The sequence below is a fragment of the Periplaneta americana genome, chromosome 1, assembly GCF_040183065.1.
Source record: "Periplaneta americana isolate PAMFEO1 chromosome 1, P.americana_PAMFEO1_priV1, whole genome shotgun sequence".
Lineage (NCBI taxonomy): Eukaryota > Metazoa > Arthropoda > Insecta > Blattodea > Blattidae > Periplaneta > Periplaneta americana.
In genome coordinates, this window is record NC_091117.1 from 185,986,785 (window position 1) to 186,013,689 (window position 26,905).

Consider the following 26,905-nt stretch of genomic DNA (forward strand, 5'->3'; position numbering starts at 1 on the left):
ACCTTCTGCTGCGATAACCTTTTAATTTGACGAAAATTTCTTCCCAGTCAAGTGAGTTTTGAGCTTTGGAAAAAGAAAGAAGTCAGAGTGCAAGATCTGATGAGTAGAAAGGGTGAGGCAACAATTCGAACTGTGATTCGTGTAGTTTAGCAACCGGGACTCCAGACGTGTGAGCAGATGCATTGTCATGATGAAACAACACTTTTTTCTTGGCCATACTCGGTCCCATCTTTCCTTTCAGTTGATGCAGGATATTTGAGTAATATTCTCCCGTTATTGTTCTCCCCTTTGCAAGGTAGTCAATCATGATTATCCCCGTAGAATCCCAGAATACGGACGTCATTACTTTCCCAGCCGATTGAGCAGCTTTTGCTTTCTTGGAGACGGAGAATCTTTGTGCTTTCATTGTTTCGACTGCTATTTTGTCTCTGGTACGAGTATGTAATAGTGGAGCCAGGTTTCATAAGTGGTCACAAGCAGTCTAAAAAAAATTGGGCGTATTTTTTTTTTTTTTCAAATCGAGCCAGACAATCCCTCGAAATTTGATATCGGACGCTCTTTTGTTCCGTTGTTAACAAATGTGGAACCCACCGAGCGGAGACCTTGCATATGCCCAAGACATTGACTAAAGAAAGATGTGGCACACCCGTTCAGTTGAGATACGCACAACCTCTCTAATTTTCCGCACTTTCAGTCGACGGTCATTCTACACCATAGCGTGGACTTTTTTTCTACGATTTCTTCTCTTGTTGCTGTTACTAGACGTCCACTGCAGGGGATGCCTTCCACACACTCTCGACCATGTTTAAATAGTGCAGCCCATTTTTTCACAGTCGAAAACTCTGGAGCGGATTCCTGCAGTGTAGCATCCATATCTATATGTAATTATAGCACGAATCTCGATATTTTTCATTTTTGCCAAAATGTTAGGCGTACTTACTTTAAAATTAAACTACACAAAATTCAGTCAACAGAAAATTATAGCTAACTATAGCGGCATTGTTGACACGTTTTCAGTACCATCTATGTGTCAGGCCGTGAACTTTTCGAACTCACTTCGTAATATAGTTTCAGAACTTGTCCGAAAGTGTGATTTCACAGTACTGACAGTTATTTGACAAGAAGTAATATACTTAGAATATAATTATGGAGGTACATTTAAATACTGTTACTAAAGTAACATTACAGCCCAATGTCGGGCTCTAGCCTCATCTATCTTCTTCTCAATGTTCTCCTGTCAAGTGCCATTCTCTTCCATGCTGCAGTTTCAAGCAAGTTTCTTGAATCATCTGTCACCCACCGCGTCTATGCTTAAGTCTTCCTACTATTCTTGTACCATATAGCTTTCAGAATTTTCTTTGGTGCTCTGCTGAATTCAAATATTTATATTAATTTTAAATACTTATCTGATTACAGTATACGGATTTTATGCGAATTTTGTGCAGAAATAAGGAAACTGGAGTGTCCAAATCGTCAGCACAAAATGCCACAGAATTGCTTAATTGTTTTAGTTGGTTCTTTTACGACGCTTTATCAACTGCTCTGATTATCTAGTGTCTGAGTGAGATGAAGGTGATGATGCTAGCGAGATGAGTCCAGAGTCCAGCGCCGAAAGTAACCTTAGCATTTACTCTTAATGGGTTGAGGGAAAACCCCGGAATAAACCTCAACAATGTAATTTATCCCAACCAGGATTCGAATCCGAGTCCGCTAGTTTCACGGTCAGGCAAGCTAACCGTTACTCCACAGCGGAGGACTGTTTAAATTAGTCATATAAAACAACTTCCGTACACCAACTTATTCCTAGGGATAAAGGCAGTAGATTAAATTTTTGTCGCTGGATTTTGCGATCAGTTGAAGACAAAGAGTATGTGTGTGCTTGCCGAAGGAGATCATCTGCTGTAAATAAGATATCTTAAATAGAAACCTTTGATATGCATGGATATGTCTCTGTTATAACCGACCTCTCTTAAACTTCAACACAGTTTGGTGGCAAACGGCAGTAGTTGCGGTCAGCGACTAGCGTGAGAATTGGCAATCGTACAGATAATTTGACTGCAGTACATCAACGTAGTGATTATTAAGGGGCTCGGGTCGATATAGCCATACTGGTACCGTTTCCTATGCGAAAGTCGTCAAAGTCCTTTTATGTTATGTATTAAAATTTCAAATAATATGTAGTTATTTTTCTGTTCGAATATTATTTACTATATCTTTTAAGACATCTGTTCCACAGATAAATTCAGTTTTACACAGTTGGATGTAAAGAGACATGACTTTTTCCCCTCGGAGTATGGTCTTAGCTTTTGCTATTGAAATTATCATGATAATACATAATTATACCCTCTTAAATACAATAGTATCATTAATGTTCGTCGCGTTTATGTCAACCAATATCAATTAATTCATAATAACGGACATATTGGACAATGGTGTAATATGTTTTAGTAACAAGTATTAGTAGAAACAGTGTGTGTTCGATATAGTCTAAGTGAACTGAAAATCTAGAACGGAGTGATAAAAGTGTCAATTTTGAATGAATTAGAGGAGTGTAATAGGAAGTTAAGTAAAACGATAGAGATAATGAAAATAGGTGAGGAGTATGGCGGGGGAGGCTAGCTAGGATAGTGAAGTATAATATGTAGAAAATTAGTGAGATCTGAAAATGAAATGTAGGTACACAAGAAACAGACATAGTAACGAACATATTGGACAATGGTGTAGTATGTTTTAGTAACAAGTATTATTAGAAACAGTGTGTGTTCGTTATAAGTGTACTGAAAATCAGGAACAGAGTCGTAAAAGTGTCAATTTTGAATGATCTAAATGGGGTCGAAAGTTAAATTATAAGATCATCTACAAAAGGTATAACTGTAATGAATGTAATTGTGGCACCGGATACAAATTGTGAGGTCCACATTATATGGTTGTAAATGTTGACATCAAATATATATCACATCAGTTAACTGTCAAAGCAAAAATGAAACGGAACAAAAAGCTAACTTTTAAGTTCTGCGTAAAATCGGTAAAATTGCAACTTAGATGGTAATATTGATGCTCATGCGGACAAATGTTTACCCCCTCTAAACATTCTTCGCTGGTTTGCTCGTTTTAATAACCAAGGATCTGCGAGATGATTCCAGACCAGGACGTCCAGTTTCAATTCCAAACGAAGATTTAATTACACAGTAGAGTGAAAGCGTGTGAATTGAACGTTATATAAAAGCTAGCGGTGCGGATATGGAAACCGTACGATTTGAGTCGATATTAAGCTAGGAACGTCTCCGCAAGATTTGTTCCTTACAGCTTAACAGAGGATCAACGTTGTGCCCGTATAGAATACGCCAAAGACATAATTACTACTGCTGAAAGAAAATTCTTGTGGAATAAATCGTAACAAGAGATGAAACATAGTTCTAACTTCGGCTGGGCTTGGCTTTCCGAGGACCGGACCCGGAACGCGGCCTTGCTCTTAAGCTCGTATTGGCAATTTTGCGTCCTTCGTGTATGCGATGATTTTCCAAGTCCGGCAGGTGTCTCGGATGGTAGGCCTATTTGTGAATCCGATGCTGTCTGTTGAGGTATCCTGTCTTAGCCCTAATCCCATCCCCAGACGAGTATCTGATAAGCCGCAGGGCCCGATAGCCAATACTACCCCGTCCCCAAGATTTCATCCTCAACCTATCTAGTACATACCTGCACAAACAGCGCTCATCGAGCGCGCAGCGGGAGAGCTGTGTTTACCGCTCGCCGAAACGGAGAGGAAGATACGTCAGAATGACATAGACTTGCTGTAGGTAGAGGAGACGGAAACGACCACTCAGTTATCTAGTGGAGTGCAGTGTGTAGGCCTATTCTCAGTAACTGTTTCATGTTGCTTGCCTACTGCTGCGGTACAGTATGGAGGAATCTAAAAGACGTAATATAACATTTAACATTTAACGAATTACAGCTCGATCTTCAATGTGACCTAAAGGCTAAAGATCGTTTGAATAATACTAACTTACTAGCCTGGTTGAGTTTTACAAGGCTAAACATTAGCAATAATATCCAGACTACACAGGCTGGCTGTGAAAATGATTGCTATGTTTGGCTCAAGATTTATATTTGTGAGCAACTGTTTTCTATAATCAACTTTAATAAAGGCAGGCACGAACGTCTGTAACTGATGTTTCATTATGATCAGTAGGCTACTGTTCCTTTCAGCTGCCAACAGCATAAAACCTCGTTTTGATGTACTGATAAATAAAAATATAACAAAATGATATTGCACATTTTAAGTAGCTATAGAATGTGTCTTATTTCTGTAAAATAAATATTTCTTTATTAATTAATAATAGTCCAAGATAGTTTTGCAAACACTGAACGGGAATTCATTTCATAAACAGTCGTACTAGTACTTCCCTTTTGTGTATTTTTTGTACGAGATCACCCCTTCTTCCAGTCCACCCTTATACAGAGCGCAGCTAATATCTGCATTCCGCTCATGAGCTGTGAGCCGGCTCGGAGAGCGCAAACCTTGTGCAGGCCTGGCTAGTATATACAGTCACGAAGCTTGAGTTGTGAGGGTGCTAGGAACAATATTGACTGTGCCAGTACTATTTCACATTGTCTGTAATGAGGCGATATTAGCGATCCTAGTGGTTAGCAACTTTCTATGTATGCATATTTACTACGTATTGAGCTTCGTGACTGTATATACTAGACTGTGCTATTACATAATATGATAGAGTGAGATGGAGAGAGAGTATTTGATGAAATGAAGTAGGGAAATAGTCTTTTTCACTTCATGATTTACGCATCAATGCCTGTTCCCTCTTCACAATGTTATTGCCACCGCCACCGTTTTCTTGGTCGATGTACATCTATTCTTGTAGTTTTTAGTTTGTCCAGTGTTCCGCAACCATTTTTTACTCACGGCACTCCTAGACAGGCCTAGACTCAACATGGCACACCAAAATGTTAATCCCCTCAAAAATATATGTGACACTTTATATAATTACGTAATGTAATCAAATTTATTATTACTATTATTATTATTATTATTATTAATCCGTGGCGCTACAGCCCGTGAAGGGTCTACACCGACCAGCCGGCTGCTGGCCTCACGCCCCCATGCCGAAGCAAAGGTGGACGATCATGCAACCAGAATGGAGGTATCATCTGGTTAGCACGATGATCCCCCCAGCCGTTGTAGCTGGCATTCGCAACCGGATTTCGCTATAATACCTATCGTAGCTCCCCAAGTGCATCACGATGCTGGGTGGGCACCGGTCCCATACACTGGCCGAAATTTCATGAGAAAATTTCTTCCCCCATTAGGACTCGAACCAGCGCGCATTCCGTAACGCGAGTCCTAGGCAGGATGCCTTAGACCACGACGCCACGGCGCGGGACTATTATTATTATTATTATTATTATTATTATTATTATTATTATTATTATTATTATTACTGTACGTATTAGCCAGAACTTCGCATCACTTCTTCTTTGTCTGTAATTTTATTTGTTATCATTTCAGATATTTTTTTCGCTATTCATTCTTTGTAAATAAATTCTTCTCTTTGTTCATCTGTCTTGTTTTTGAGATTATACAGCTTGGTCTGTAGTTGGTTATCATTGCTATTCATTCTTTGTAAATGTTTTTTTTTTCAATTCTTCTCTTTTTTCATCTATCTTGTTTTTGAGATAATACAGGATGTGTGACTCAGACCGTTCATAAATTGTTTTAGGCATCGCGCACAACATGACTAGGGGTGGACGCTTTTCGTCGTTTAAATTCTCTAATTAGCAACGGTTATATTTTAGTTTTAATAAAGTTTGAAAACAGTTAAAATAATTAATAAACATAGACGGGTGGACTGATTAATATATTGATTCATACGATGCGTTTGAGGAAAGAAACGTTATTTTCTAATATACTGATCTCTCAAGATAGTTAATGGCTCTCAACCAGAGTAATGAGGTCTATGAATATTTCGACTGCCTGTGAGGGTTCGATCCCTGGTTCTTCTTTTTGTACTCTTTAATGTCGAACTCCGATTTCAGGTGATTCTAGAATGTTCTAGTTAAAACTACTTTAAAACGAAAATATGTAATCGAATGAAACATCACACGAATCAGAATGTTCCACAGAAGTAGGTACCTATGAAAGCTCGAATTTGCCTTCGGTAAGCATTCACGTTTCGCATCTCTGAAGCTCGTGACAGCAAACGTGAAAGATAGCGAGAGAAGAATTATTTTCTCATTATATTGAATATAACATATTTCATCAAGCAGAATACGTCACTATGGTCCAATTCCATGCGGGTTGTCGTCGACCTGGTATGTCGTAGGGCATATGGTCTGAATCCCCTGAGTTCTGAGAGTATGGTATAGGGTCTACAGTACTATACCATACTCATACATTTGTATGATATGTTTAGATAGTATTAAAGCTGGTTCACGATAACGAGAACAGGAACGGAAATAATGTTGAAATGAATGTATTTAAACTAACTATTGTGAATGCTTACATTTAAATACATTTATTTTAACAATATTTCCGTTCTCATTTTCGTTGTCGTTTCCGTTCCCGGTTTATTGTGAACCAGCCTTTATGCTATCTTTAAAATGGAATTTCAGGAATACTGCGTGCATTACATTGTCCCTGCCTTGTAAATAGCCCCTGAATAGTTTTATTCACCAAGAAAACTAAGTTCTTCAATGTAACACTTTCTGCTATTTCAGTTATCGTGACCACAAAATTGGTTATTAAATATACACCTTTGTGTCCAAATCTGTAAACGTGTTGTATGTTGAGATTTGAATTTTTTTTTCCTAGAGATACTATACTTTCCTGTTTTGTGTGTGTATTTCCCATTATGTATGTATGCATGTATATATGTATGTATGTGTGTAATTTCAAGGAAAAATTGTTCCGGGGCCGGGTATCGATCCCGGGACCCTTCGCTTAGCGCGCGAACGCTCTAACGACTGACCTACCCCAGGAACTATACACGAAACCGTCACAATTTTTCCTTTTATATCCACACGACTCAAATGAGCTGACAAGACGCCAGAACTCAACTATGAGTGCACACAATTACTGTGTGACTTAAATTGTGGCTTTCTGTTAACGTACCTCCAGTAACGAATGTATTATGCAAATCTGGCTTTCAGGTAGTAGCTCCCTGTAAAGCAGGTTTGAATAATTTCAAGGAAAAATTGTTCCGGGGCCGGGTATCGATCCCGGGACCCTTCTACCGACTAAGCTACCCCCAGGAACTATACACGAAACCGTCACAATTTTTCCTTTGTATCCACACAAATCAAATGAGCTGACAAGACGCCAGAACTCAACTATGAGTGTACACAAATACTGTGTGACTTAAATTGTGGCTTTCGAAGGGTTCCGGGATCGTTACCTGGCCCCGGAACAATTTTTCCTTGAAATTATTCAAACCTGCTTTACAGGGAGCTACTACCTGAAAGCCAGATTTGCATATGTATGTATGTGTTTTTTATATAATAATTATTTACAGCATGCCCCATTACATAATTTTAATAATACTACATGCATATACATATACATATCTACGCATTTACACACTAGTAATATAAACATGGGTTTCTGACAGATATTGTTCTGATGACTTAAGTGTTTAGTTCACTGTGTTAGATTTGAAGTATCTGTTTTTAGAGTTTTTCAAAATCTATTGAATTGATAAAGTGGATAAAAGGTTTCAAATAATTTTGTACTGATACACTATTGTTCACTGGCCATTGTTTTGAATACGAAATTCTTGTTTTTAAATTTTGTCTTTTGTTCTCTAGGATAGGACACTCGAATAATAAATGTTCAACCTATATGTTCACCTATATCACAAACGCAAATGGAATTGCATGTATGCATGTATGTATGTATGTATGTATGTATGTATGTATGTATGTATGTATGTATGTATGTAGTTATTATAGATCCAATTGTATATGCACTGGGTTAGGGTGGGTCTTGCTAGAATACATCTAACGCTATGCATTTTCTGCAGCCTTGGGATTTTTTTCAGTGGAAGGTAATGAACATTATATTTTGTTGATCGAGTCACGTCTTGTTTGCAGGTTTGCCTTTTTGACCCGACTGAAGGCATTACAAGTTTCTCGTCACTCGTTGCGCAACAGATCCGGTAAGTAAAATTATAATTTCAAGCTGTGACTGTTCTCTAACTGCATTGGGAAGGTTATTTTGATAGTATTCCAGCTGCAATCAGTAGATATTTCACGACGAAGCGCCGGGAAGTCTGCTTTTTTCCATTCTCATCATATTGTAATGATATAGCAGTTTATTTTTATAAGTACAGTTAACTCTGGATGTAGTGAACTCAGTTATAGTGAACATTCGGCTATAGTGAACCTAAATCGTTGGTCCCGACCCGCATACATAAAAAAAAATGCATTAATATTTCCGTTTATAGTGAACCCTCGCTTCGGTTATAGTGAATCTAGAACTATAACTTTCCCAAGAAAATTTAATTTTAAATGGCCAAAATGGTAATTTAGGAAACCCTTTCTCCTATAAACTTCCAAGAATATGTTCAGAACAAAATCTCAAACCTTCTACTCCTTAAGTGCATTAAAAGACAAAGGATTCGTTCAGCTTCCATGGACAATTTGAAACATGTTAAAGAAAATAGTGTAGGCCTATGCAGTGAGGGATAAAGGAAGGATTAGTTCTGACTCCTTTAAAAGAGGTTACTAGAAGAATAGGAAGAAAAAGTGTTTTCTTTTGTAAAAGAGAGTAGAGTGATGACCAAGGGGTAAATACAAGAAGGATTACAGTATAATGGTCCTCAACCCTTCCTCCCGCATCTTTGTAAAAGTGAACCCGTGGAAATTCCAAGGCCGACTACATAGTAGCATACCTCTAGTGGGAAGAGGTGCGAAATCGGTCAGTGCCTACTACCTACATGACCAGATTAGATTCAAGTTTCGAACTGTGAACATCAGGATGTCGAAGCATAAAGTATTTAAGTTGGAAGATAAAGCGAACATTAGTAGGCCTACTGATATTGAACGTGGTCTGTCCCAAGTGGACATTAATACTGTATGTATAGCAACGTCAGTAGTATAAAAACACACACTTCGGTTTTAGCGAACCTTAGATATAGTGAACGAAATATGCTGGTCCGCAGAGGTTCACTGTATCCGAAGTTGACTGTACTTTTTTTTGTATCTGTACTTGAAGTTTGTTTGCAAGTGTCTCCATTACGTTTTTAGCCGATTGTGTTTTTTAACAACCTTACCGATATTGTTGGTAGGCCTTTTAAGTTAAACTTACAACACACGTGCCGTAAGTAAATAAATCAAATCAACTTTTATTTATTTACTTAAAGCAACGAACTATCAGTGTCGCGCACCACGATGTGCTATGAGGAAATAACTGTTTTATTATAGCTGTACTCTTTCTAATTGTAAGAAAACAGGAATTAATGTAGATAAGACGTAAGCGTGAGAATCATTTCTGATGACTTCCGGTTGTTGCTCTGAGCGCCACTCGTGGGGTCGTGACTGAAAGCGAAAACATTCATGGAGTAAAATATGTATTCAAACATTAACCTATACCGGTATGTAATTTATATTCACTGATGTAAAATTAATTGTATTGTATTGTATGTATTAACATTCCATGGTATTCATGCATTGCTTACAGCTAGAATATGGAACAAGTCAAAAAACTTAATACTGTTATAAAATCTTAATTTATAGTCACAGTCTACATGAAATATATACAGACGAGATTTACAATATAGTCTACTAGTACAACACAAAGTTTTAGTATCAATTTCATGAAGTCGTATTGAATGTCATGAATTCACCTATAGAAAAGAAGGCGTGAGAAATTAGGCACTTCTTTAATTTGGCCCTAAATAATTTTGTGTTTTGAGTTTCATTTTTTATATCGATAGGGAGGCTATTAAAATTTTTACTGTCATTTAACGCACTCCTTTTTGATAGCACAGTAACTTGCCGATGGAGTATGAAAGTCATTTTTGACGTGTATTTATGCTATGAACTGTTGAATTAGTTACAAAGTTTTCACGATTACATACGAGGAAGATTATTAATGAAAAAATATACTGACAAGCCATGGGCATTATTTGTAGTTTTTTGAAAATAGTCCTACACGATTCCCTAGATTTGGCACCTACTATTATTCTAATTACTCTTTTTTGTAATAGAAATATACTGTTACTATCTGTGGAATTTCCCCAGAATATTATTCCAAAACTCATATGTCGCCTACAAACATTTTCTATATGTTATTTATTATATTTATGTATAATTAATGTGTCATCTACCTACTTCTTTGAAGACAAAACTAAACTTTCTATAATTTATTTTATTACAACATTTTCATAATCGCTATCGAAAAATGAATAGCACCTAATCGACAAATACGAATAATAACAAATGAATGACACTTATCGACAAATAACAAACGGCGATCGCACATGAAAATGTTAGCGTCCAAAAACAAACTATTTATTTAAATTAAAAATGATTAATAATTAATTTTTTTATTAAGATCGTCTCGACTTCTCTAATTTTTCCTCGATTCTGTTATAATGCACTTACCACGCTTGTTTCGCAATATACCATAGTGGCACTGTCAATGGCCTTAAAGATCTCTGTTCCGTTCTAGTAGATATATTTTCAACAGTAATTTTAGAGACGTAAATTGAAAGTGGGATTACCACGCGTTTATAAAACTTCATTTTTTCTAGCTTTCTTATAGTTCCATGGTATCTTAATTGTGCTGCAAATTTTCTGACGATTTTCAACTTATGCTAGCAAAAGAAATTCCACAGTTACCGGTACTGTCTTTCAAAGCAGAGAATTTTCCTGGAGGTGCAATATTGTTTAGGAGTTGCGAGAGGTGGAAGCTGTCGGCTCAGTTGGCTAGGCTGATGTTAGTTTGGCTGCCGATAACGATCCAAATCGTCTAATGTCAAAGTAACAAACATCCAGTTTTTCGGTTACTTCAAATTTAAGATCATTTTGTTAAGCATAATTTTGTGACTCTTCACTAAAGTCAAGTATATGTGTTATTGCATGCTGTTTATTTGAATCAAGTGTTTTTTTTATATCATGTTAGGTCCATTAATAATTTTCTGGTCCTAGAAGGAGAATATTGTCGGTTAGATCAGGTGTTCTCAACTTTTTGAAGATTGTGAGCACCGCCCATATGTAGGCTTTATACTATTCGTATAAGTGAGCGAGCACCACGAAATCGAATAGTTTTAATAGGCCTATATGAGTACATAAATACAAGTAAAATGAATGAATACATTTTAAAACACTCAAAAGAGTTGTGATTTCCTTGGACCTGAATTTTAACTCAGAATTTCAGTGATATCCAAGGAGAAGTCGCTTGTAAATAGGGTTACCATGAGAATAAATTCTATAGGAGGACATGGAACATAAAATAAGAGGACATTGCTGAAAAAAGGAGGACTTTTTAAAAACTTGGTATGAACAAAATTAAAGATAAAAACAATGGCTCACCGTAGTCAGTTTTCTCACTAGTTGCTGGATCAGTATTACATCTGTACCCTACTTATCGGTAGAGCCTACTTTGTGCACAAGTGCCTGAAGGGACCAACTTATATCTTGTAACAAATAACTATGGAATTGTTCACAGGACATGTCCTTGAAATTATATGATACCTCTGACTGTCTCCGTTAGCATGCGATTTCGTTCTTTTGTCCATTGAGCAGATATTAGGGAAAATACTCTCTCAGCCCTTCCATTATCACTTGGGATAAATAAATAGAATTGACATATTTTTAAGAGTTCTGAGAAAGTTTCAGTGCTCGCGGAACTATTGGAATTGAAGAATTTGCACCATTATTTATCTGAACTTAAATCTTTGTCAAAATTAACTTGATTGACATATCTTTGTACATTGAAGATCAAATTCTGCTGACTTTAAATAGGCTATAAGAAAGTTGATTCTAACCAAGCGTCATCGTGCGATGACAGTGTTGATGATGAAGAAATGGGTGGCGATTTGTTTCACTGCTGAATGTCATTGTAGATGAGAACTATAATTAGTAGTATTTTTAATTGGAACTAAAATTTAGTGGTAGATATATTTATTTTGCGATTATTTATCAACTGCGTAATGACATGAAGGTGATAATGCCAACTAAATGACTCCAGCGCCGAAAGTTAACCAGCATTTGCTTTTAATGGGTTGATGGAAAACCCGAAAACAACGTCAACCAGATAACTCGTCTCATCCGGGATTTAAACTCTGGCCCGCTCGTTTCACAGTCAGACGTGCTAACCATTACTACACAGCGGTGAACTAGAAGTATATTAGGAAGTTGAGAAATGTAGGACAATTTTATGCTGAAGTACAACAATTTTTATAAGTTAGTACGACGGTTTCGACTCCCGTATCTGGCAACTCTGGTTAGATGATAGGAACTGGTTGCGTTGTGTATTTTGCAACGGTTCGGACTAAAAATTGTAACGTCACATTCCTCTCAGGGAAGTTGTTTGCTTTGGAATACAGTATTGTAGCCACGATTTCATCGTACCCGCCCGGCATGGCTTTGATATTGATATTGTTTTGTATACAATGCAAGGCTTATCGCGCTAGACCTGGAGCTGTCACGTTTTGCCGATGAAAATAATTATTGGCACCAAGAGGAAGGAAGAGTTACAGTACATAGGAATGAGACATGTAATTCTATCCCTAATGTATTCATAGCTGCCTGCTACGCAATAAGAAGTAATAATTTATTACACTGTTCCACAGAATTGCGTCATTTCTCTCGTTTCGCAATAAAGGTTCATGCTTTTTCTCTCTGTAGCAAAGTAGAATACACAATTATTGGTAATGTCGCAAACCCCGATTGTTACTCTCGAAATGTCACTTTTCTTTTCCGTTTTATGTACAGTAGTGGCAAAAAAAAAAAAAAAACCGGACCGACTGATACAAAAGAATCCTGTGTTGTGTATTGTGTCAAACTGTGGTAATTTCAATATAGATAGTGAAGCCAGAGATATTTACTGCTATTTAATGTAAAATACGCAGTTATCTTTGCGTAGAATAGTAGAAATTTAATATTGATGCCAGATGAAAATAAAACTCTCAAAGTTTTTTCGTTTGTAAGTTTGAGGCACTGAAGGAAACAAAAGACGGTAAAAATCGAACAAATGCAATAAATTTCATTGTTACAAGATGGATGTGCTTTGTGACAAGCAAAATTTGAATCTGTAACTCTGAAATCAGCTACAAGAGTCGGTCCGGTTTTTTTTTGCCACTACTGTACAAACGAAAAACATACTTAAATAGTATAGGGTCTAGACCTAATTCGTGAGTTAGAATCTCGGCTAAGGTATCAACGTTTATCAGTGTGAAATACTTCGTTGCTCGGTATTGTGCTGACCTCATGTCAGGACAGTTCTGCTGTGTGTTCATCAAAGTCAGCTTGAAGTAGAAGTACGATTATAACTTTGACCATGTCTCCTCAAGGCTTGTAGTCACGTGAAAAAGAAAAAGAAGAAAAATAAATTGACAAGTTTGCTTTGGCAAATCTGTTACGTTGTGTTTAATTCAAGCATTATGTTAACTAATCTTCATTCTATACAAGAAAACTCCGCATATCAACATACATAATGCAGAATTCTTCCGCGTCCCTACCCCTGATTGGTGCTATATTCACGCCCGAAAATGGGGCATGCATCGACAGGCGTGTAGCGACAGACGATGTGACAAAACAGATAATTATTTTAAACTATCTAATACAAAGCATCGAATGCATGAGGGATTTTTGACGAGAATGTACTGAATTATCAGCAACTGGCTCAATCATTATAGTCTTCTAATTTATAGGGTTTCTCCTAATGTTTGAGCCCTGAATTATCAGAAACTGACTCAACCTTTATAGCCTGCATGATCACGTACGTCGCAGGACGTTAACAATAAGTAATTTTAAAACAGCACAACACAGATACCGTATTCTGCACAGTACAAGGAGCATACAGAAACTGACTGCTCGACCACCGCTTCCATCTTCATGTTAGGCCTATTTCGTGAGTTGTGGTGCAGCCATATATAAATTACACAACCTGCTTATCTTATCACGCGTCATTGTCAACTGTCGGTGTTCGTTCGCGCCTACAAATCATATTCCTTCTTGACAGTCTTTATTATAGTCGCGTCGCTCTTTCCGGCAGCCAATCACGTTGCAGGTGTCCACACCTGTGGAGTAATGGTTAGCGCGTCTAGCCGCGAAACCAGGTGGCCCGGGTTCGATTCCCGGTCGGGACAAGTTACCTGGTTGAGGTTTTTTCCGGGGTTTTTCCCTCAACCCAATAAGAGCAAATGCTGGATAACTTTCGGTGTTGGACCCCGGACTCATTTCACCGGCATTATCACCTTCATCTTATTCAGACGCTAAATAACCTTAGATGTTGATAAAGCGTCGTAAAATAGCCTACTAAAATAACGTTGCAGGTCGGCTACATTTAAACGTGTGAGTCTTGTCATTCGCTGCTGATGACGTTGTACACTACCTAAGGCTCGATAAATAATAAATATAATCGCCTGCCATTTTGGTTCTTTCGTTGGCGTTAAAAGAAAGCACACGAGGACGCTATTTGCTGCGCCGTTAAATATTATCATGTCCTAGCTCCTATGAGAGTCGATTTATTATCATAGGAGCTACGACATGGTAATGTTTAACGCTGCGGCAAATAGATTCCTCGTCTGGTAGCTCGGCAACGAAAGAGCAAAAATGGCGAACGATAATATCTACCTAGACTTTATAGAGCCTTCGCTTTTTAAGTTGTCACGCCGGAAATAACAGCGACGCGACTATAGTTTTCCAACCGCTTCATCTGTCATACTTTCTTTCCGTGATTAAAAAAGAGCTCGTTTCCTATTAATTCTTTGAAGATACGAATATACAAGTTGTGTTTGCAGATGAGGACCTAATTAACGTCACTTCTAGACGTGATAAAGAGGTTCGCTGTCCTGCAGCTTCGGACACGTGCATTTGTTTACATTCGGGGTATTCTTATATGGAATGAGGATTACACTAGTGCCGTTTTGAATTTGTTGGGCTGCTGTTACGGCTTGTGATGTATGACTGAGGAGTAAAGGCTCATTCACAATGAAAATTAAACATAACGTAAGCGTTAACTTAACGTTACAATAAAATCAAGAAGTCATACCATCATTCACGATGGGAACATAAACATAACAGCAAACATACTTGGTAACCATGGAAACATAACAACGACGCCATTTCCTCATATTCTGTCGTATACTTCAGCGCTCCGCGATTGTGTTCTGTTTGCAAATCACGTAAACATAAGCATGAAAGTTTGTAATGTTTATGCCAATGCTTATGTGAATCATTGTGAATGATCCCATTTGGTGGCCTGGGCTCAAACTTCTTTATGTTACTGTTATGTTTAATTTTCATTGTGAATGGGCCTTAAGAGACGAGTTTGACATACAGTACACAGCAACCTCACAGTAGGAAATTATATCGTAGTTTGTGTATAGATTGTCACTGAGACTTAGGAAGTGAACGAGTAGGCCTAATACTATTGCTTTGCAGTACACATGAACGTATTTTATAAATGGAAATGTATTTCCATTCTCTGTCTTCGTGAAGTTGACTAAACAACAACAAACTCAAGTGGAATAAAAATGGATCTCGAGTTGTGCTATTCTCTGTGTGTGTGCTTGACCCCTGCAGCGATGTATTTAAGAACGGGAAATCCGGAGGACACCCGTTGGTGTTACATAATCAGTTAAATGCACGTTAGATGTAATGTTGCCGCTAAGGTATTACATGACGAATGCAATTTGTACACAGCGCTCCAGTCGAAGAGTTGAGCATTGCCAAGAATGAAATTGCTGCAGAAATAAGAGCGCACTAAAATTGAAGGGTTCAGAACCATAGTGGGCCAAGCGCCATATCGATGGCTGAGAACCAGACTGTTCTAAGTCCAACTTTTTATAGGAAAGAAATCTGTGTTTCATTGTGTTCCAGTTCTTATCTGCATATATGAATCGAACAAAATTGTAAATATTCCTCTCCATAAGGTTGCTATGAAGCTATTCCAAATTGTTTCATGAAGCATTGAATGTCACGGGCTTAAAATAGCTCCCCTGAAAAAAAAAATAGTAAAATGGACTTGGAACAGTCTGGTTCTGGGCAATCGATATATTAAAGGCGTAGGAAACAAGGGTTAAAATTAAGTTATTACCATAATTCAATGGAAACATATAGCAAGTAATATAAAGTATGCACATTAAAACTAAATGATAAGTCAATCTTCATTAAACTATGGTATTCACTTACCTTTAATCCTTACCTTCTCCGTTTTTAATAAATGGCGCTTGGCCCACTATGGTTCTGAACACTTCAATTATGATGAGAATATTGGATCATTTTATAGTTAAACTGACTTTCTGCATGTATTAATGCAGTGAACGGCTTACATCAGCTACTTGTCTATGCGGATGACGTGAATATGTTAGGAGAAAATCCACAAACGATTAGGGAAAACACGGGAATTTTACTGGAAGCAGGTAAAGAGATAGGTTTGGAAGTAAATCCCGAAAAGACAAAGTATATGATTATGACTCGTGACGGGAATATTGTACGAAATGGAAATATAAAAATTGGACATTTATCTTTTGAAGAGGTGGAGAAGTTCAAATATCTTGGAGCAACACTAACAAATATAAATGATACTCGGGAGGAAATTAAACACAGAATAAATATGGGAAATGCCTGTTATTATTCGGTAGAGAAGCTTTTATCATCCAGTCTGCTGTCAAAAAATCTGAAAGTTAGAATTTATAAAACAGTTATATTACCGGTTGTTCTTTATGGTTGTGAAACTTGTACTCTCACTTTGAGAGAGGAACATAGGTTAAGGGTGTTTGAGAATAAGGTACTTAGGAAAATATTTGGGGCTAAGAGGGATGAAGTTACAGGAGAATGGAGAAAGTTACACAACACAGAACTGCACGCATTGTATTCTTCACCTGACATAATTAGAAACATTAAATCCAGACGTTTGAGATGGGCAGGGCATGTAGCACGTATGAGCGAATCCAGAAATGCATATAGAGTGTTAATTGGGAGGCTGGAGGGAAAAAGACCTTTAGGGTAGCCGAGACGTAGATGGGAAGATAATATTAAAATGGATTTGAGGGAGGTGGGATATGATGATAGAGAATGGATTAATCTTTCTCAGGATAGGGACCGATGATGGGCTTATGTGAGGGCGGCAATGAACCTCCGGGTTCCTTAAAAGCCAGTAAGTAAATATTAATGCAGTATCCAATTTACTAATACAGATATTCCAAAAAGTGAACATTTATTTTTCTATGAACTTGTAAGATAAATACAGTATAACTAGAATAATCGGAAGAATTGGGACCGTGGCATGTTCAGTTTAGAAAAATTTTCGATTATCCGAAATCATTAATGTCTGCTGGAACATAGCAACACAACGTGCAATCACAAAAGTTAACGGCAGGTAGCCTATAACCATAACTGGGAAATCGGATTATTTTGCGTGCGCGCTTGTGTGTGACCTGTGATGAGTTGATACGCATCGATAGTGAATAGATCTGTGGGTAACCAAAGAACAATGAACGTTGTTAGCTTCAATGCTAAACCATTTTCTTTATGATTACTGTACCGTAGTATCTTAAAGATAGCATTATATTGAGATCTCTTAAAAAACCATAGCAAAACCATTTTTCGTTGTCTAATATTTTATTTTTAATTCTGTATGTGTCTTAAATTTAGAAATGTGAGGACTTTTCAATTTCGGGACTGTCGGATTACACGAAATTTGAGATTAACGGGGTTCTACTGTACAGCAAGTAAAGAAAAAAAAATCGCGTTTTAAATAAAACTATGTCATAATCATTACAATGAATTATTTATTTTTAGAAATGTTATATGTTCCTATGGCTCTCAGTATCATTTTTACAATACCGGAATGAATAGAATAGAATGTTTTATTTTTGCTGGCAGAGTTAAGGCCATAAGGTCTTCTCTTCCACTCAACCAGTCTTAATCAATACAATACATATTTAAATTACGAATATTTTTTAACTACACATAAAAGATTCTCCAGCAATATTCTTCAGTTAAATTTAACGACTAGTACATGTTTATTTAAATTTAGATAAATCTATAAAATAAAGTAATAATTTATGTGCTAATTTAATTCAATCAGTTATAATTAAGTTGAGATAGCTAGTAAAATGATGGGAATTAATTTAATATAAGTTTACTATAACTATGTTGTAGGGAGAAAAAATATAAATCTAAAATATATTTAGGCCTATATAATGAGGATATTAATGTAATGAAATTTTGCCATTATAGGTGATGTGTTCTATTTAGAGAAGTTAATAATAATAATAATAATAATAATAATAATAATAATAATAATGGTTTATTTTAACTGGCAGAGTTAAGGCCATTCGGCCTTCTCTTCCACTCAACCAGTATTATAGAAAATTACTACAATGCTATGAATATAACATAATTAATACAATACAATACCATTCAAAGCAATACAATACTACAATACAAGACAATATAATACAATGACAATTCTTTTCATCTTCACAACACCAATAAAATAATTATGTAATAATAATAATAATGATAAAAAAGGTAAAAGGTATCCCCGTAACATGCCATGAAGGCACTTGGGGGGCATGGAGGAAGAGCCCCATGCTTTCCATGACCTCGGCACTAGAATGAGGTGGTGTGGTCGACACCACGCTCTGACCGTCTTTTACCCCCGGGAAAGACCCGGTACTCAATTTTATAGGAGGCTGAGTGAACCTCGGGGCCGTTCTGAAAGTTTGGCAACGAGAAAAAATCCTGTCACCACCTGGGATCGAACCCCGGACCTTTCAGTCCATAGCCAGCTACTCTACCAACTGAGCTACCAATAATAATGATGATGATAATAATAATAATAATAATAATAATAATAATAATAATAATAATAATAATAATAATAATAATAATAATAGTAATGATAGTCATGCCTAAATTAAATTTAATTATTAAACTCGATCACAATTATAACTTCAATTTGACTGCGCCCGTAAGAAATCGTTTAGCCTTTTCTTGAAAGTGGTTATTGTCTGGCAGCCCCGAATCTTCTGAGGTAGAGAATTCCATTCATGGGGGAATAAGAATGGACAGATGTTAGTTTCAGTATAAGTAACAAATATTAATCCGGAATTAATCTGTTAAGTAAGAATTTATGTAATTTTGACCTAAATGAAGTTATGTTCTTCGAAAGCTATGCTGTAATTGTGGGGAGGGAAATTGTTATAACATGGAGTACTCGTATAAAAGGTATAGCAGTTTTTGTTTTTAGCTTCATATAATTGAAAATATTTTAATTTTTTTTCCTAATTTTCCAATGTAAATTAAATAAAGCTTGAAACGTTATGTATTGAAATATACAGTACATTAATAAGTAGATGTATACAAACAATAAATATTGGAACAATAATAGACTAATTCACAGAGTGGTTTTTATCCTACTTAACAATTTTACCTAATGCTTTAATTTAGAACAATATTATCTAAAAAACATATCAAACTGTCCTATACAAAATAACATATTGTTTCATATTATTAATTTACCTGAACTTGGAATTTCTTCATGCTGTTTCATATTCATAACAGGATGTATTTTACATCCGCGTCGTGTGTTACTTTCATTTCTACTAATAATAAATCTGTAGCCAAAATTTTTCTGGTAATTTTCGATTTTCCAAAAATAATTGGTGTTAACATGTATAATTAACCACCCTGAAACCGAAATTCGCTTTTTTGAAATTTTTGTTTGTATGTCTGTCTGTCTGTCTGTCTGTCTGGGTGTTTGTTACCTTTTCACGCAATAATGGCTGAACGGATTTCGATGAAAATTGGAATATAAATTAAGTTCGTTGTAACTTAGATTATAGGCTATATGACATTCAAAATACTTTATTTAAAAGGGAGGTTATAAGGGGGCCTGAATTAAATAAATCGAAATATCTCGCTTATTATTGATTTTTGTGAAATATGTTACATAACAAAAGTTTCTTTAAAAATGATTTCCGATAAGATTCTGTGCAAAATTTTGATAGGACTGATATTTAATGAGATAAATGAGTTTCAAAATCACAATAACAACACCATCTAAGGCGGTGTAATGAAATAAAAAACAAATGACTTCGTCTATAAGGGGCCTTGGACAACAACAATCGAAAGCAATGAAACATAGCCTACAGAAAATGTTTCTGTGTTTGTATGAAGTAATATCGGAAGCTAAATTAACCGATTTGTATTATTAATTCACCATTGGAAAGTGTAGTTTCTCTAGATGGACATAATGCGATAATGTTAGTGCAGTAACTTCTGAGTGAATCGAGGACAGGTAAGATTAAAATATCTTCTTATGCACAGAAAACTTGATAGTCTATTCTGTACATTCGTTTCCTGTATTTCCTAAAATAATTTTTATGACCAAATGAGTGGTCTCTGGATCAAAATGATCGCATTTTAATTTTTTAAATACAATTTAAATTAAGTAACATAATAAACGATTTATCCTTCTATCAAACACGAATGTTTCCTGGATCAAATGCCCTATTTTAATTATGTAATTACTTTATATTTATTTCTAACGGGTGCAGCGGAGCGCACGGGTACGGCTAGTACAGGAATATTATTACTGCGCTGTAATCGTGTTTTAAATTCAGCATTTCTAGTTTTTTCTTCTCCCTGGATATAATTTCAAATACAAATTTATCACTAATTACTCAGAAACACAGTCTATGCCATGATAACAATGAGAAGACATACATAATATGGATTCAGCCAGGACACATTTATTCACAGTCCAGCGTTGCCGGAACGCGCGGCAACAAGTTTGAAGAGGGACGGGAAATGAGTCACATTGACATCACACAGGCGAGTGACAGAGCAAAGGAATGTCGTGCAAATAACAGCAGCGCTGGTGTTTTACAGGAATTGAATTAAAACAGGAATTATTCGAACCAACATACAGTTTTAAGGTACAGAACTGCCAGCACCTCATCGTCTTCCTCCCCATCTTCTTCGTCATCCTCCTGCTCATCATCTTCTTCTTCTTCTTCTTCTTCACGTGTCGGTGTCTGAGTCACTGTCTCTTATATTTATCATATAATCATCTTATTCTGTAGCTTAGCTATGGGGACTATCAGCGAACTAGGGAGGGAACGTTTCCTACTTCACCCACATTCATTTCATAGGCAGGCGAGGGGTAATGCAGTTGTTTTGCTAAGTCAAGTGCAGTGGTGGATTCGACACACCTCGCGCATCAGTAATTTATTTTTTCATAATCTTTAGTCTCTTGTTTATATGAAGTACATGTGTCATACAATAATTATTACAGCCACCTTTACTGTGATTAGACAAATTATATACTCAATTGTATAACCATTCCTTTACCATATGCACGAAAAATTCTTGAACTGCCTTGTGATCGACATAATAAATTGTTTTTTTTTTAATCAAGAAAGGAAAAAAAAAAGCTCCATTGTCATTTAACTGTACAGTATATTAAAAATTATAGTGATCAACATAATATTTTTTTTAACCAATAAAGAAAGTAACTAAGCCCCATTATCATTTAAGTGTAAAACATATTAAACAAAATATATGAGATACGAATGAAACGAAATACTACTCTAGGCCTATGCTGATAGTTTTCATTTTTTTGTTGTTGTTGTTGGCCCTCAGAGTTTCTTGTTATTAACTAAAAAGGATTATTTCGGTCTAAAGTAGAACAACTCAACCGTAATACTGAAACTAAATGCATGTATGTGATATTAGACCTGAAGATACTTTTGGTCATATTCATTTTGGAAAAAAAAAAGTAACTGCTCACAACAGTAGATCCATGTTTTCTTAAACACTTTACTGGTATGCTCGTTTGTATCTCTATAGTGGCTCTGCTGCTTGGGTAACATCAAATACAAATGGATTATTGAACAGGCACATCTCCATGTCCATTGCAGTTACTTCTGAAAATCTTTCTTGGAAAGAGAACGCATCAAGCAGGCTTAATATGCACACAAAGTTTTAAATAAGTAAGTTCAGTTTCAGATACTCAATAAAATAATAAGTAGCTAAACTCCGAAAATACCATAAACATATCTTGATTTGTATCTTTTCACAAATATTACGAAAATAGCTTTTAAAATTGTAAATAAATACCTGTAAGATCACCGAAGTTCGTTTTATGCTTCCGATCAAAGTGGCGTTTAATATTGAAGCGTTTTATATGCGCAATTTTAAACCCACATATTAAGCAGCAGACTTTCTTCTTTTTGTAAGTAACAAAAAATTCTTTCTGCCAATTCTTCCTGAAACTGACGTCCCGAGATCGAAGCCATACCCGCCACTGAATGAAGCGTGTCTACGAAGCACCAGGCGGAGGATAGGGTCGGTGGAGTGAGGTAAGGAGGCTTTGAGTGCAGTGGCCCTTCGGAGCCATTTTCCCCCGTGGTTGCTGTAGCTATTAGCTTCGCCTTGTGCAATTTATTTGTGATAATATTCTTCTTGTAGTCCTTCGACATGTGCGTAAATACCACTTCTACAGGCGACGCAAAATTTTTCTTTGATGTGTCCACAAGAAGAATTATGTAAAAATACAGTCATGTCAAAAGAAACGGTATAATCATGTTGAAAGAATTCCCCTGTACGTCTGTTATGACAATAACATTCTTATAATCCAATGGAAATACGGGACATTGAACGTCCAAGAAAAAGTTGAGACAGCAATTGAATCAGCCATTTCTAAAAGACTTTATTACAAAATTACAACAATCAGATCTCCATTAAGATGGCCTTATTTCAGGAATATGGCTCGTTCAGAAGTGCTGTGTATATTGTTAAGTCTACGTAGATCTGATTAAATACATGGAATAATGTCCTTTCTTAGGAGAAAGGTGTATTTAAGTGAGACGAATATGATTGCTTTCTTAACTATTTTTTTTAGCAAAAAATGAAATAAAACACTTTTAGAAATGACTGATTTAATTATAAATTTTAATCATCTAGTTTCGGAACAGATCAACCATCGAACATTTGGAAGGGAGGAAGAAGATTTTAGTATTTCAGGTTTATTGTGTGTACAATTTTTTCCTATTGCTGAATGGTGGGGGATGAAAAAAATGAGTACCCTGTGAAAACCTGCCACTCGTAGTCTTTATCTTCCGTAGCTTTCAATTTCTTACAACTCTTCGAAACCGACATCAAGCACTTCTTTCTATCCCTCATCATAGAGCGTCTTTATACTCATCTTCCTATACTGTAGAAATATCTCGCCTCTGAAATTCGTTACCTAATGACGTCAGGGACTGCCGGACTTTATCACAATTCAAAATTAAATTGGAAAATTTTGTCTTAGTTAATGTTTTTAGGTATTGCTAGAAGTATTGATTTGTGTTTTTTTCTTTTTATTTTTTAATCTAGATTAAAATTGCAAGTTTCTTGTTTATGTTAGTTAATTATTTAGGATACAATTAATTACGATACTTAATCACTCATTTAAAGTTTGTGTGACTGCACCTGTGTATATTTTTGTGTGGCTTTACTTTGTTTATAGTGTTCTCTCTCTCTCTCTCTCTCCCCCCCTTTATTTCTTGTGTAGCTTTACTTTGTATATAGTGTATTTTTTTCTCTGCTTATTTCTATTATTGTATTTGTATTCCTGGTGTTGTGGAAGAGAAGGCCTGATGGCCTTAACTACACCAGAATAAATAAATAAATAAATAAATAGTTTATACTTGGACTTTAGGAATTAAAATGGTATTTTTGGCGTTCGGTTACTCACGCGCTTAAATAAACACTTAGGTGTAGCGTTGAAAGTGACTACCAGTCAAAATACAGGACTTCATAGCATAGATTGCAGGGGAACTGATTGTGAGCGTGATCCTGCACAACTCCAAACCTACGTGTTAGAAGCCTTTCAGCAACAAATAGCAATACGTACATTTTAATATAATCATGTTCCTCACCAGGTGGTATTGCTTTGTTGACTGACATTTCAATTCGTTTTCAACTAAATAGGTTATAGCGTAATGCTGCTACCCTGCTGAAATGTTGAAATATGTGGAATCGCTGTGATGGCCTGTTTGTGTGCACGTTATCCCGGTAATCCAGAGTAATTGTGCTGACCCAAGTATTGAACTGGGGCGCATAATGTTCGCGTCCTGTGAACTCTGCGCCTTTCCAGCGTTATTACGAGAGATGGGTCGGCTTCATCATGTTCAGCACGCTCTTTCGGAAAACAAACTCTGGCTCTACAGAGAGAACTCTATTTCTATAGGCCGCTACATAATTGCGTATTATCGAATGTAATGCTTTGTGCTGCTCTTTGTTTGGAGTGAATGGCCGTTATCATAGATTGACGACTCGACCACTTGCCTGTTGAGTCCGACTGCCGAGCATCCGGTTGTCGCTAGCAATCGGATACAGCAAGCCGAATGTGTAATAGGATGTGCCCAGACAGTGGGAAGAAATTGAAAAGCGCTTTTATTGTTTTGCAGTTGAGGCTCAACACGAGTTTGTTATTGCAATTACTCCATACAAACAGAAGACTGCTGGCTTTCTGCAGTAGGCCTACATAAAGTTAACGATTCTACGAGTATCTACCGTATTCAATAACCAGACTGCATTTTTGGTGGATTTTCTCAGTATCCTGTACTCGTATTTTGATGGTTCAATGACTGATGCTTGTATCGACGATAGTTCTTTGTCATACCATAATTGATCCACCGTTGTGGCTGAGGGGTTAGCGAGTCTCGGGTTCGATTCCCGGTCAGGAAGAGTTGCCTGGGTGAGGTTTTTTCGGGCGTTTTCCCTCACTCCTATGGATATCAGGTAACTTTATCAGGCGATTGGAACCCACTCATCTTCGCCACTTCCTTTTCTCCCCCATCATCCTTTCCTCATCATCTCGTTTCTGGTTTTTCAGATCACACTACAGGCGGCCTCCCGAAGCTGCTGGCTCTCTCGACCGACCTCTGTGGAATGTAGTTAAGCGACGTTGGATGGCTTCTGCAACGAGCACCCGAGGCGGACCTAGTCGGGGGAGGAGTTTCGCCTCGGGCCGACAGGGGGCCTTGGGGGAAGTTGCCGAAGTAGGAATGGTGTACGGATTTTGTCGGCTGTAGGGACCGGTCGTTAAGGGAGTCATGTGGTTGGGGAGGTGCGCGTAGGGGATCTGTGGCACGCAACTCATTCCCTATCGAGGGTTAGCGCAATAGATCTCAATAGGTCGCAGTGCTGGGCCATCCGTGCCCCCCTCATTTAAAATTCCATTCCATTCCATTCCATACCATAATTGAGGATGGAAAAACGGCGTAAGTCAGTTTTCCGAAGATCGGTTATTTGCACTCTACTGGCATATTTTTTTCAAAATTGAAGTTAGATCCTTCAATCACCCATAGGTGATGTGAAATTGAGGTCTACGTCATCAATTTTAGAAGTTTCACTGATCTATCATATGTAGAAGTGGAAGTATTGCATTTTTAATATGGCATAGTGTTCACTAAAAAATATTATAATTACTGTATAACAGAGCTTCGAGAGTAAGCACTGCTTAGCCTGAAAGAAATAAAACGTGTGAAACTATATTGATATTCTTCGTGTTCCTTACTTAGGTACTTCAGCCGTATGTGTAAAATATGCAAGTAACGAGACCTAATGGCATGGCTCCAGGCTTCCAAGACTCTTAAGTCTTTGTACTCCAAAAGTATTTCTGTGAACAGATTAGATATAACATAATGCATAATACGTAAATCATATTACGTAAAGTTGAATTACTGTGCTTGTCTAAGGCAACATTGCATTGAACTCCACTAAACTGGCTACTTCGTGACACTAATATTTTCCCGATACGAATGCAAGATGGTGTTATGGAAAATAGAAAACATCCACACCCAACACGAGACTGGGAAGGAAACAAATGAAATAATAAAAAGTCATACAAGTATTTTTACGTTATTTTTCAGGACGCAATGTGATGCAGCGTTTCGCAAACCAAATTGATATTTTAAGCCCTTTCGGGTTATTGAAGAGATTGTGAACATATTCACTTATTTTCGTGATAACCAATGGGGGGTTACTTTGACAACTCTCTTTCCGATCAGCATCTTTTATTAAAGACGAATAAGAGCGATATTACATCTTCTTTGTTCCCTATACAGGGTGATTCACAAGAATTTACCGCCACTTAAGGAGCTTATTTCCAAAGACATTCTGAGCAAAAAATGTCATATAAACGTGTCCTAATCTCAATATTTTCAGAGTTACATTAATTTGAAGTTGTTAGTAAAATAGCTCCTTTCCTTAGTTTTCAGGGTAAAAGAATATTACAAATAGCGAATGAACTATTAAGAACACTGGCTAGTGTTCTGAAGCTAAACATGTGTTGTTAATTGCTTTTTACAGATTTTGTTTTTCAATTTTTAACTAAAAATTACATTATTCGTACGCAGTTATTACAAAAATTGTTACAAATCATACGACTTTAGAAACGTGATTCTTTACAGTTTAATTATGCAGCCTAATGTACAGTCGTGAACAATTTACACGAGTGGCGTGATTTGTAACAATTGTTGTGATAAATGTGTAAGAAAAGTGTAATTTTGTTAAAAATCGAAAAAAAAAAAAAACCTCTGTACGAAGTAACTAAGGAATTTACAACATATTTTTAGCTTCAGATTACTAGCTGATTAAAGAAATGATACTCCTGAATAGTTCATTCTGTTTTGGTAATATTTTTTACCCTTAAAACTAAAAA

The 26,905-nt window shown here is 36.6% G+C and overlaps 1 protein-coding gene across 4 annotated transcripts in view; it reads left to right on the forward strand.

Annotated features, from left to right (window-relative positions):
• Positions 1-26,905, forward strand: part of krz (beta-arrestin protein kurtz) — a 375,435-nt gene that overhangs the window by 80,631 nt on the left and 267,899 nt on the right. For all 4 annotated transcript variants that reach the window (XM_069833898.1, XM_069833928.1, XM_069833917.1 and 1 more), the window contains exon 2: positions 8,101-8,165. The gene's annotated coding sequence lies outside the window, so the exon portion shown is untranslated. The remainder of the gene's footprint in view (positions 1-8,100; positions 8,166-26,905) is intronic.